This window comes from Lynx canadensis, chromosome D2 (assembly GCF_007474595.2).
Source record: "Lynx canadensis isolate LIC74 chromosome D2, mLynCan4.pri.v2, whole genome shotgun sequence".
NCBI classification, from domain to species: Eukaryota; Metazoa; Chordata; class Mammalia; order Carnivora; family Felidae; genus Lynx; species Lynx canadensis.
Window position 1 is genome coordinate 27,061,519 of NC_044313.2, and position 11,151 is coordinate 27,072,669.

An 11,151-nucleotide genomic window follows, 5' to 3' on the forward strand; every position below is an offset into this window, starting at 1 on the left:
AGGAAAGCTTTTTTGATCATTGCAATCAACCATGGTCCCTCTGTATATTTTCTACAGTCCATCACTGTCACTGCTATTCATTCATCATTTCAAAGATTTTTCTTATTGTTTTCTTTTTAAAAAAAAGTTTTCTACTCAAGTGTAAAAATAATTTCAAATAGTGCAAAACTATATATAAAATTATATTAAAAATTACACTTGGCAAATTCCAGTTCTGCTCCCCAGATTTGACCCTTGTTGCTTTTGGTGTGTATTCATCCACACTTTTTCTATGCATGTAAAAATATATATGGACACACACTGATCTTTTTTTGTTGTTGTTCAAAAATGTGACCCTTATGGGGCACTAGGGTGGATCAGTCGGTTGTGTCTGACTTTGGCTCAGGTCATGATCTCAGGATTCCTGAGTTTGAGCCCCATGTCAGGCTCTGTGCTGACAGCTCAGAGCCTGGAGCCTGCTTCGGATTCTGTATCTCCTTTCTCTCTGCCCCTCTGCCGCTTGCACTCTTCTCTCTCTCCCTCTCAAAAATAAATAAACAAAAAAAAAAAAGTGACATTTCTGGGAGCACCTGGGTAGCTTAGTCATTAAGCATCTGACTTCGACTCAGGTCATGATCTCACGGTTCCTGAGTTCAAGCCCCATATGGGCCTCCCTGGGGACAGTGCAGAGCCTGCTGGAGATTCCCTCTCTTTCCCTCTCCCTCCCTGCCCTGCCCCTGCTCATTCTCTCTCTCTCTCAAAAATAAATAAAAATAAACATTAAAATGGGAATGCAAGCTGGTGCAACCACTCTGGAAAACAGTACGGAGTTTCCTCAAAAAACTAAAAATAGAACTACCCTAGGACCCAGCAATTGCACTACTAGGCATTTATCCACGGGATACAGGTGTGCTGTTTTGAAGGGACACATGCACCCCCATGTTTATAGCAGCACTATCAACAATAGCCAAAGTATGGAAAGAGCCCAAATGTCCATCGATGGATAAATGGATAAAGAAGATGTGGTATATATATGCAATGGAGTATTATTCGGCAATCAAAAAGAATGAAATCTTGCCATTTGCAACTACATGGATGGAACTGGAGGGTATTATACTAAGTGAAATTAGTCAGAGAAAGACAAAAATCATATTACTTCACTCATGTGAGGACTTTAAGAGACAAAACAGATGAACATAAGGGAAGGGAAACAAAAATAATACAAAAACAGGGAGGAGGACAAAACAGAAAAGACTCATAAATATGGGGAACAAACGGGGTTACTGGAGGGGTTGTGGGAAGGGGGATGGGCTAAATGGGTAAGGGGCATTAAGGAATCTACTCCTGAAATCATTGTTTCACTATATGCTAACTAATTTGGATGTAAATTTTTAAAAATAAAAAATAAAATTAAAAAAATAATAATAAACATTAAAAAAAAAAATGTGACCATTCTAGGGGCACCTGGCTGGCTCAGTCAGTAGAGCATATGACCCTTGGTCTCAGGGTTGAAAGTTTGAGCCCCACACTGGGTGTAGAGATTACTTAAAAATTAAAGAAAAAATCTCGGAGCACCTGGGTGGCCCAGTTGGTTAAACCTCTAACTTTGACACAGGTCATGATCTCAGGGTTCGTGGGTTCAAGCTCTGTGTAAGGCTCTGTGCTGACAGCTCAAAGCCTGGAGCCTGCTTTAGATTCTGTGTCTCCCTCTCTCTCTCCCCCTCCCCTGTTCACACTCTCTCTCACTCTCTCTCTCTCTGTCTCTCAAAAGTAAATAAACATTAAAAACAATTTTTTTAAAGAATAAATCTTTGGGGCGCCTGGGTGGCGCAGTCGGTTAAGCGTCTGACTTCAGCCAGGTCACGATCTCGCGGTCCGTGAGTTCGAGCCCCGCGTCGGGCTCTGGGCTGATGGCTCGGAGCCTGGAGCCTGTTTCCGATTCTGTGTCTCCCTCTCTCTCTGCCCCTCCCCCGTTCATGCTCTGTCTCTCTCTGTCCCAAAAATAAATAAACATTGAAAAAAAAAAAAAAAAGAATAAATCTTTACAAAAAATGTGACCATTCCATACATATGGTTCTACAACTTGCTTTTTTTCATATAACACTATAATAGTCTTTACTGAGATCTTACTTACTGATACTTTAGTAAGTATCCATTCTATTATATGACTATACTAATATTTAAGTTATTTCCAATTTTTTACTATTAAAAATTAATTTTTTTAAATTTAAATCTTAGTTAATGTACAGTGCAATATTGGTTTCAGGAGTAGAATTCAGTGATTCATCATTTACATACAACACCCAGAGCTCGTTACAAGTGCCCTCCTTTGTACCCATCACCCATGTAGCCCACCTCCCACCTACCTCCCTCCATCAACCCATAGTTTGTTCTCTATCATTAAGAGTCTCTTGTGGTTTAGGGCACTGGGGTGGTTCAGTTGGTTAAGCATCCAACTCTTGGTTTGGGCTCAGGTCATGATCTCACAGTTCATGGGATCGGGTCCTGAGATGGGCTCTGCACTGACAAGGGTGGAACCTGCTTAGGATTCTCTCTCTCTCTCTCTCTCTCTCTCTCTCTGCCTCTCCCCACTCGCACTCTCTCTTTCCCTCTCAAAATAAATAAACATTAAAAAAATCATTAAAAAAGAGTCTCTTGTGGTTTATTTCCCTCTCTTCCCTCATTTCCCAATGTTCATCTGTTTTGTTTCTTAAATGCCACATACGAGTGAAGTCATATGGTATTTGCCTTTCTCTGACTGACTTATTTCGCTTAGTATAATACATTCTAGCTTCATCCATGTCATTGCAAATGGCAACCTTTAATTATTTTTAATGACTAATAATTATATATATGTGTGTGTGTATATGTGTGTGTGTGTGTGTGTGTGTGTGTCACATCTTCTTTATCCATTCATCAGTCAATGGACTTTTGGAAAAACTGAATTACAGTGAACAGGTGTACCTGGGTGGCTCAGTCAGTTAAGCATCCGACTTCAGCTCAGGTCATGATCTCAAAGTTCGTGAGTTCAAGCCCCGCATTGGGCTCTCCACTGTCAGTGTGGAGCCCACTTCAGATCCTCTGTCCCACTCTCTCTCTGCCCCTCCCCTGCTTGCATGTGCTCTCTCTCTCTCACACACAAAAATAAATAATAAAACATTTTTTAAAAAGTTATAGTGAACATTCTGGTACATGTGTACATGTATCTTTGCACTTTTTTACACTTTTCCTATGGGATAGTTTCCTTGAAATAAGATTGCTGAATTAAAGGAGGTATACATTTGCAATTTCAGTGGATAGTGCCAAACTGCCTTTTAGGAAAGCTGCATCAATATACATTCTCACAGGGGCGCCTGGGTGGCGCAGTCGGTTAAGCGTCCGACTTCAGCCAGGTCACGATCTCGCGGTCCGTGAGTTCGAGCCCCGCGTTGGGCTCTGGGCTGATGGCTCAGAGCCTGGAGCCTGCTTCCGATTCTGTGTCTCCCTCTCTCTCTGCCCCTCCCCCGTTCATGCTCTGTCTCTCTCTGTCCCAAAAATAAATAAACGTTGAAAAAAAAAATTTAAAAAAATATATATATATACATTCTCACACACACACACACACACACACACACACACACAATTCATGAGAGGGGAGGCCTCTGTTATAGGCTTTATTTTTTTTTTAAGTTTATGTATTTATTTTGAGAGAGACAGAGAGAGAGAGAGAGAGAGGGGGAGAGAGAGAGAGAGAGATTGAGCATGAGTGGGGAGGGGCAGAAAGAGAGAGAGAGGGAGAGAAAGAGAATCCTAAGCAGGTTCTGAGCCATCAACACAGAGCCCATTGTGGGGCTTGAACTCATGAACCGTGAGATCATGGCCTGGGCCCAAACCAAGAGTCGGACACTTAACCCACTGAGCCACCCGAGTGCCCTTCCCATATAGGCTTTAAAAGCCATAAATTCATGGGGTGCTGATTTTGGCTCAGGTCATGATCTCATGGTTTGTGAGTTTGAGCCCTACATGGGCTGTCTGCTGTAGGCACAGAGCTTACTTTGGATCCTCTGTCCCTCTTTTGCTCTGCCCCTCCCCCACAATCTCTCCCTCTCTCTCTCTCTCTCCCCCTTCCCTCCCTCAAAAATAAACATTTTTAAAAGCCATAAACTCAGAAACTGAACCTTTTCACATTTTTTTCATAAAATAGTCAAATGAGGGCAACAACAAATTTTATTTGCAATAAATCTGGGAATAACTTGCCTATAAGAAATTATTAACAACCAATACAGGATGGTACAATACTTCCCCTATGGAAGAAACATATTCTAAGAGATGCCCTGCACATACTGGCCATTTGGGTTCTAATTATGGTTATTACTTCGGTGACTGGGCTTTGGGAAGAAGATGAATGTTAAAGCAGAAAGTTGTGCCATTTTTGCTTTTTTACCATCTAATGAAACAATCTATTCACATAAGTATGATGTCTGTGTGGAATCTACTAAAAAAACAAGTATGTCTTTGGATCTCCAATGACACCTAGACAGGCATGTCATGGTTGATTCCTTGGCAGGTACATTTCTAAGAGCCATAAAAAACCTCAGGGGCACCTGGCTGGCTCAGTTGATAGGGCATACATAGGACCCTTGATCTTGGGGTTGTGTGCTCAATGAGCCCCATGCTGGAGGTATAGACAGTACTTCAAAAAATTTTGTTTATAAATTTAAAAAAAAAAAAAAGGAAAATCTCAGAAACATAAGCCATCAAACTCTGGGCACCTCTAATCACGTATCCTTGCCTGACTCCATGCTCACCAAAGACTCACCTGGTAATAGTAACTGACTTCCCATATCATTTTCTATGTTGAGAAAGCGTGTTGATCAAGTGAGACAAAATGTCCAGCTTGCATGACGTATTTTTCAGTGAGAATTAACAAATCAGCACTCCGGTTTATTTATTATTGAGTGCCTACTATGTGCCAGGCACTGTTTTAGGCACTGGAGATACAGCAAGACAAAACAGACCAAATAAACAAAAACAAAAACCCTCCCTAGTGGTGCTCAAATTCTACTGGGGAGATAATCTGCAAGTAAATAAAGAATCAAAATAATATCGGCCATAAATGCTATCAGAAAATAAACAAGTTGGAGAGTGTAAACGGTAGTCGGAAACAATTTCATATGGTGTGAACAGGTAAGGCCTCCGAGGAGACGTTTGAAGTAAGACCAGAAGCACAGGGAGGACCTAGCAATTCAAAGAGTATATGTTGGGGCAGCTGGGTGGTTCAGTTAAGTGTCTAACTCTTAATTTTGGCTCAGATCATGATCTCACAGTTCTTGAGATCTAGCCCCACAATGGGCTCTGCGTTGAGCAAGGAGCCTACATGGGATTCTCTCCCCCACCCCGCCGCCCCTCCCCTGCTTGCACTCTCTCTGTCTCTCTCAAAATAAATAAATAAACTTAGAAAAATAAATAAAAGCAAAGAGCAGCAAAAAGAACAGTCAGTGCATAGGTTCTGAAGTGGAAATCCATTTGTTGTGTTCAAAAGGAAGACTAGTTTAACTAAAGTATTCCAGAGAAGAATGAGAGTAGTACCTAGAAAGTGTTTCATATGTATTTAATTTGTATGATTCAGTCTCCTGAAACTGATGTATCCTGATTCACTGCCTAAAGTGGATCTCTAGGTCTGCAACATTGAAGACCAGACCTCGTATGATCAGAAACCCTCACATGGCTCCCAATAATCTCTACCTCTTATTATTCGCACTCTTATTAGCCCCACCCCCAAATCGTAGCAGGCAGGGTTTATCTATGTGACCAATAACACAAACCAGACATGATGATATATCACCTCTGAGATTAGGTTACAAAAAGACTGAGGCTTTCAAGCCAGGGGCTCTTGTCTGTCTCCCTCTCTTTCTCTTTCTCTCATCTCTTACTCTAGTAAAACTAATGTGCCATGTTGTGCCTATGGAGAGCCCGCATGGCAAAAAATTAAAGCTTCTGTCCAACAGCCGTTGAAGAACTGAGGCCTGCCAACAACCATCGCAGTGAACTTGGAAGCAGATTCTCCAGCCCCAGTCAAACCTTGCAGACCTGGACAACAGCTTAACTTATCTTGTGAGAACCCTCGAAACACCAACTAAGCCACTTCTGTGTTCCTGACCCTCAGACACTGAGTGAAATAATAAAAGTCTATTGCCTTAAAATGTTAAACTTGAGGGTAACTTGTTACACAGCATTAGATAATTAATATACCTGGATTGCAGATATTCTGCTAGGGAGCCGCAACCCTTCAGGCACTATCTCTTTTAGCACTTAATTTTTAGTCCCCCAAACCCAGTTTTGAGGAATGATTTACACTCTTTAGCTTGCTGTCACATATCACCTATCATCGAATCCTTGCAATATCCCCAGAAGAATTAGAAAAGCAAAGATTAGGGGCACTGAGGTGGCTCAGTTGGTTGAGCGTTGGACTTCAGCTCAGGTCACAATCTCACAGTTTGTGAGTTTGAGCCCCGCATCAGGCTCTGTGCTGACAGCTCAGAGCCTGGAGTCTGCATCAGATTCTGTGTGTGTGTGTCTCTCCCTGCCCCTTTCCTGCTTGTGCTCTGTCTCTCTCTCAAAAATAAATAAACATCGGGGCGCCTGGGTGGCTCAGTCGGTTAGGCGGCCGACTTCAGCTCAGGTAATGATCTCGCGGTCCGTGAGTTCAAGCCCCGCATCAGGCTCTGTGTTGACAGCTCTGAGCCTGGAGCCTGTTTCAGATTCTGTGTCTCCCTCTCTCTGACCCTCCCCCATTCATGCTCTGTCACTCTCTGTCTCAAAAATAAATAAACGTTAAAAAACAAACAAACAAATAAATAAATAAACATTAAACAAAAAATTTAAGAAAAGCAAAGATTACTATCCCCCTTTCTGCTGAGGAAGGAATTGAGGCTAAGGAAGGGTTGATTCATTTTCATAGAGACACACAGTGAGCAAATTATTGTTTTCTTTGGCTCATTGGTTCCATCACTGTACTAAGCAGTTGCTTATGGAAAGAGAAATAAATGAATAAGTTTCATCCACTTGGTGGGAATGTTCTGAAGGCCAGGGGCCCTTTTAGGAAAAAAAAAAAAATTATTCCCAAATCCTGGCATGCATAAGAATCACCAGAGAAACTTCTTTAAAATGCAGGCTCTCGTAGGGGCACCTGGGTGGTTAAGCACAGAGCCTGATGTAGGGCCCCAACTCAAGAACCTCAAGATCATGACCTGAGCCAAAATCGAGAGTTGGGTGCTTAACTGACTGAACCACCCAAGTGCCCTAAGATTTTACTTTTAAGTAGTCTCTACACCCAAATTGACCTTATAATCCCCAAATCAAGAGTTGTATACTCTAATGACTGGGGCAGCTAGGCGCCCCTTCCTGAGAGTTTTTTGCACACTTTAAGAAACTCCTTTGGCAGAGAAAGAAGTGGTGGTTGTACATGGTGATGGTGATAATGATGGTAAATGGAGAACAGGGAAAGGAGTCATGTGTTGGGGCAGGGAAAGGTAAATCCTGTCAAAATTCTTATAATCATTCAACAAAGTTATAGGACACACAGTAGGTTCTAGGCACTCTGTTTTAGATGCTAGGGCTATAGTCATCAATAAGATATATATCATCTACCATCTCAGTGGAAAGGGAAAATTCATCCTTGAAATAGAGTGATGCCAATAATATTTGTGGATGTTTCAGGGGTAAAGAAATGTGGGAGAAAATAGAGTAGGCCGAGGTCTGTTAGAAATAAGCCCGTCAACCCAATCAAAGAAGGGACACAGAGGGGCGCCTGGGTGGCGCAGTCGGTTAAGCGTCCGACTTCAGCCAGGTCACGATCTCGCGGTCCGTGAGTTCGAGCCCCGAGTCGGGCTCTGGGCTGATGGCTCAGAGCCTGGAGCCTGTTTCCGATTCTGTGTCTCCCTCTCTCTCTGCCCCTCCCCCGTTCATGCTCTGTCTCTCTCTGTCCCAAAAATAAATAAACGTTGAAAAAAAAAAATTAAAAAAAAAAAAAAAAAAAGAAGGGACACAGAGACTCAGAACACAGTGAAGGGGGGCTTTAATCAACATTCTTGCACGAGTGGGTGTCTGATGGACAGGCACATTCAGGGCAGTTACAGCAGACAATTTATTTCCTAGCATGCAAGTCCTTTCCCTGGTTCCTCATTGGCTGAGTACTACAGAGGTTACAGCCTTACCCAGACGTCACCTATGCCCATGTAAGGCAAAAAGTAGTCTGACTGGAACAAATGTGCATTCCCTGAGGTCACACAGAGACTTTCAGTCCCTCCTCCTTTTGGCGCATGCTCATTGCAAAGCCCATGAAAATAAGCCAGGGAAATGGAGAGGGGAAGAAAAACTAGGCAGTGAAGTGTTTAAGGGTTTGGGACTCCATCGTGGGGGGGAGGTGAGGGGTTTCGTACGTATTTCCAACAGGTGGTAAACCTATTAATTAGACAGCACAGTTTTTATTTGGTATTTCTGAAAATGAATCATCTCCTTTACTTCTCACCCGTCAAGGTCAGGAGAGGGACTTGCGTGGGACAGGTTCTAGGAGCCAGAAGAAGCAGAAGCCCACCTCTCTCTGGGAACAAGCTTACCCAGTTGCTTCTGCTGCTTGTCTCTCTGTGGGGCTCCTCTCCCCCTTTCCTCACCACCTCTCTCCTCAGTACCTCCTACTTCACTTCATCCCCTGTGTCTATAGTTCATCTTGCACTAATGACTGGTATTAAAAAACACTGGAATGCTACTGAATTGTTCACTTTAAAATGATTAATTTGTATCATGTAATTTCACCTCAAAAAAAAAAAAAAAAGTTAGGTGCTCATATTCATCCATCCAAATCAGCTAAGCCTGCCATCCTCCAGGACATGTCATTAAATTAAAGACCTTCCACAGCTATAACTTCTCTTCCTATTTTTGCCTTCACCACAGTTCCCAAAGCTGCTCCAAAGATGTTCTCTCCTTCCCCAGGTCTGGTCCATACTAGAAGACAGGAGGAAGAGCACTAGGTTGAGTACTTGTTGACTGTGTGACCTTGCACAAGATACTTAACCTAAGCTTGGTTCCTCAAGGACTTAAACCATTTACTTTAATCACTCATTCAAAAGCACTGAGATGATATTTCCTTAAAGAAAACAGGGCCACTAGATCAGCTGGGATGGGAGTGGGAGGGGTTCCTTCCCAGGGGAGGCGAAGCTAGAAACTGAGGTTTAAAGGAGGCATTAATTAATTAGTAGGCAAAGAAGAGGGAGAAGAGTGTTTTACAGACAAGTTCAAATTTATAAATCTGAATTTCAGTTTTCTTGCTCGTTCAATGGAGGTAATAACATCTTCCTCCAAAGGTCGTTATGAAAAGTAAATGAGATCTCAGGTTTGTGAAAAACTTAGCATGGTGCCTGTTACACTGTATGCTCAACAAATGCTGTTTTTGCTTCTTCCTTGACTTCCAACTTGCATTGTGTAATCTAGAAGGGAACCTCAGATTCAGAGGAGGCAAAGTCCCCTATAGGGTGGGTTGCAAGCCCCTTTGTCCACCCAAGTGATTGGTGATCACCTTGGAATCTGGTTAAGCTAGTTGTTTGGAATGAGTGGCCTCAGGGGTAAGTGGTCACAGGATTAGGGGAAGGCAACTTCACGGACAGTAGAGAATGAAAGGGGTCAAAGCAGACAGCCCCTCTTCTCCACACTAGCTCTAATCCTTCAGCCAATCCAGACCACTATTGACACTCTTGAAATAACAGATAACCTCATAGAAAGTAGGAAGGAGCTAACATATATTGAGAACTGACTACACGGCTGGCATGAGGCTAGGTGACTGGGCATACGTGTCTAGTGATTCTCACCAAGCTGCAGGTACCAATTACAGAGGTTAAAGCCAGAGCTCAGAGTAGGGAAGTCAGTTGTCTCAGGTCATTTGCTCTGTAATTCAAATCTAGGTATCCCAAATTCCAGGCATGGGTTCTGTTGCTTTTGGTTCTCCTTAATCCTTCTAGTGCTGACCTCTGCCTAGGGGAATGTGAGGAGGAAGTGGACAGAGGCAGGGGATGCTGCCAAACAAAATACCTGTATAAGTATGGATGGCTTCGGTCAGGTCCCCCTGCAGCCCCTGAGGTAAGGGAATACACAGCGTGGATGAGAATGCTGGAGTTGAGTGTGGCTGTGCTCCCAGCTCCCTTGCCCTATCTTCTCCTAAGCATATGGAGGGGGTCCAAGCATCTCTGGGTAGGCTGTCTTTTCAATCCCCAGACTATGCATCTGTCCATCATTTCGTGCTCCTTCAGCAAAAGCAAAGATAGAGAGAAGGGGTCTCACACTTAAACCTTAAACCTTCACATCTTAACAGCTGGTCAAGCCAGCTGTGCAAACTTTGGGCAGGAGTGGGGGCCATCAAGCCCCCCCCCCCGCCCCCACCAAGTAATGAAGAGGAGGGGGACCCCCTACCCAGTCTGGGCCAGATGCCCTAGAGAGGGGACACCAGCCCAGGTCCAGAGTGTCTACTCCTTGGAGCCAACCTTGAAACTTAAGCTGGCAGCTGGGGACCCCCCAGAAGGGAGAGGGGCCAGCTCTTTCTTCCAGACAGCTCCCTTCCCCTCCCTCTTCCCTGCTAATAGGTATTTCCTGTTTATGAGGCAGCTAAGGCTGGGCTTTTGGGAAGGGATGGTGATGGAGGCTCTCCCCGCCCCCCTCTCCTTCCTAGGGCTGGGCTGGGGAGTCCTTGAGGAGTGCCTGAAGGTTGGGAGGCTCCTCCCTGGGGAAGGAGTGTTCCTTACATTGACCATCCAGATCATCTTTCCTCCTACCCCCTACCAACCCCGCAGCCCCTACGGGTAGGGGGCACTGGAGGGGTCTGCTTCCTGTTGTCTCCAGTCTCGAGGCCCTCAAAGGAGAGAAGCTTGCATGCGAGGGGGAGTTGGGGGAGGCCGAGACTGGATGGAAAAAGGGGGAAGGGAGGAGAGCGTTTTGACTGATGAGTCAGAGCCCGCAAGGGGGAAGGATGGCCTGCAGATTACCCCCTCCCCAGACCAACCTGACGGTCATTCCACTGCCCTCCTCCCCCCAGCAAAACGCAGATCTCAGCCCTAGGGCAGGGGAGGGCGGGGACCATACTTAATTAACCCTTTTGGTTCTAGTTCTAACTGGTTTAGCAGGCAAGGGAGGGGTGGTTAATTTAGG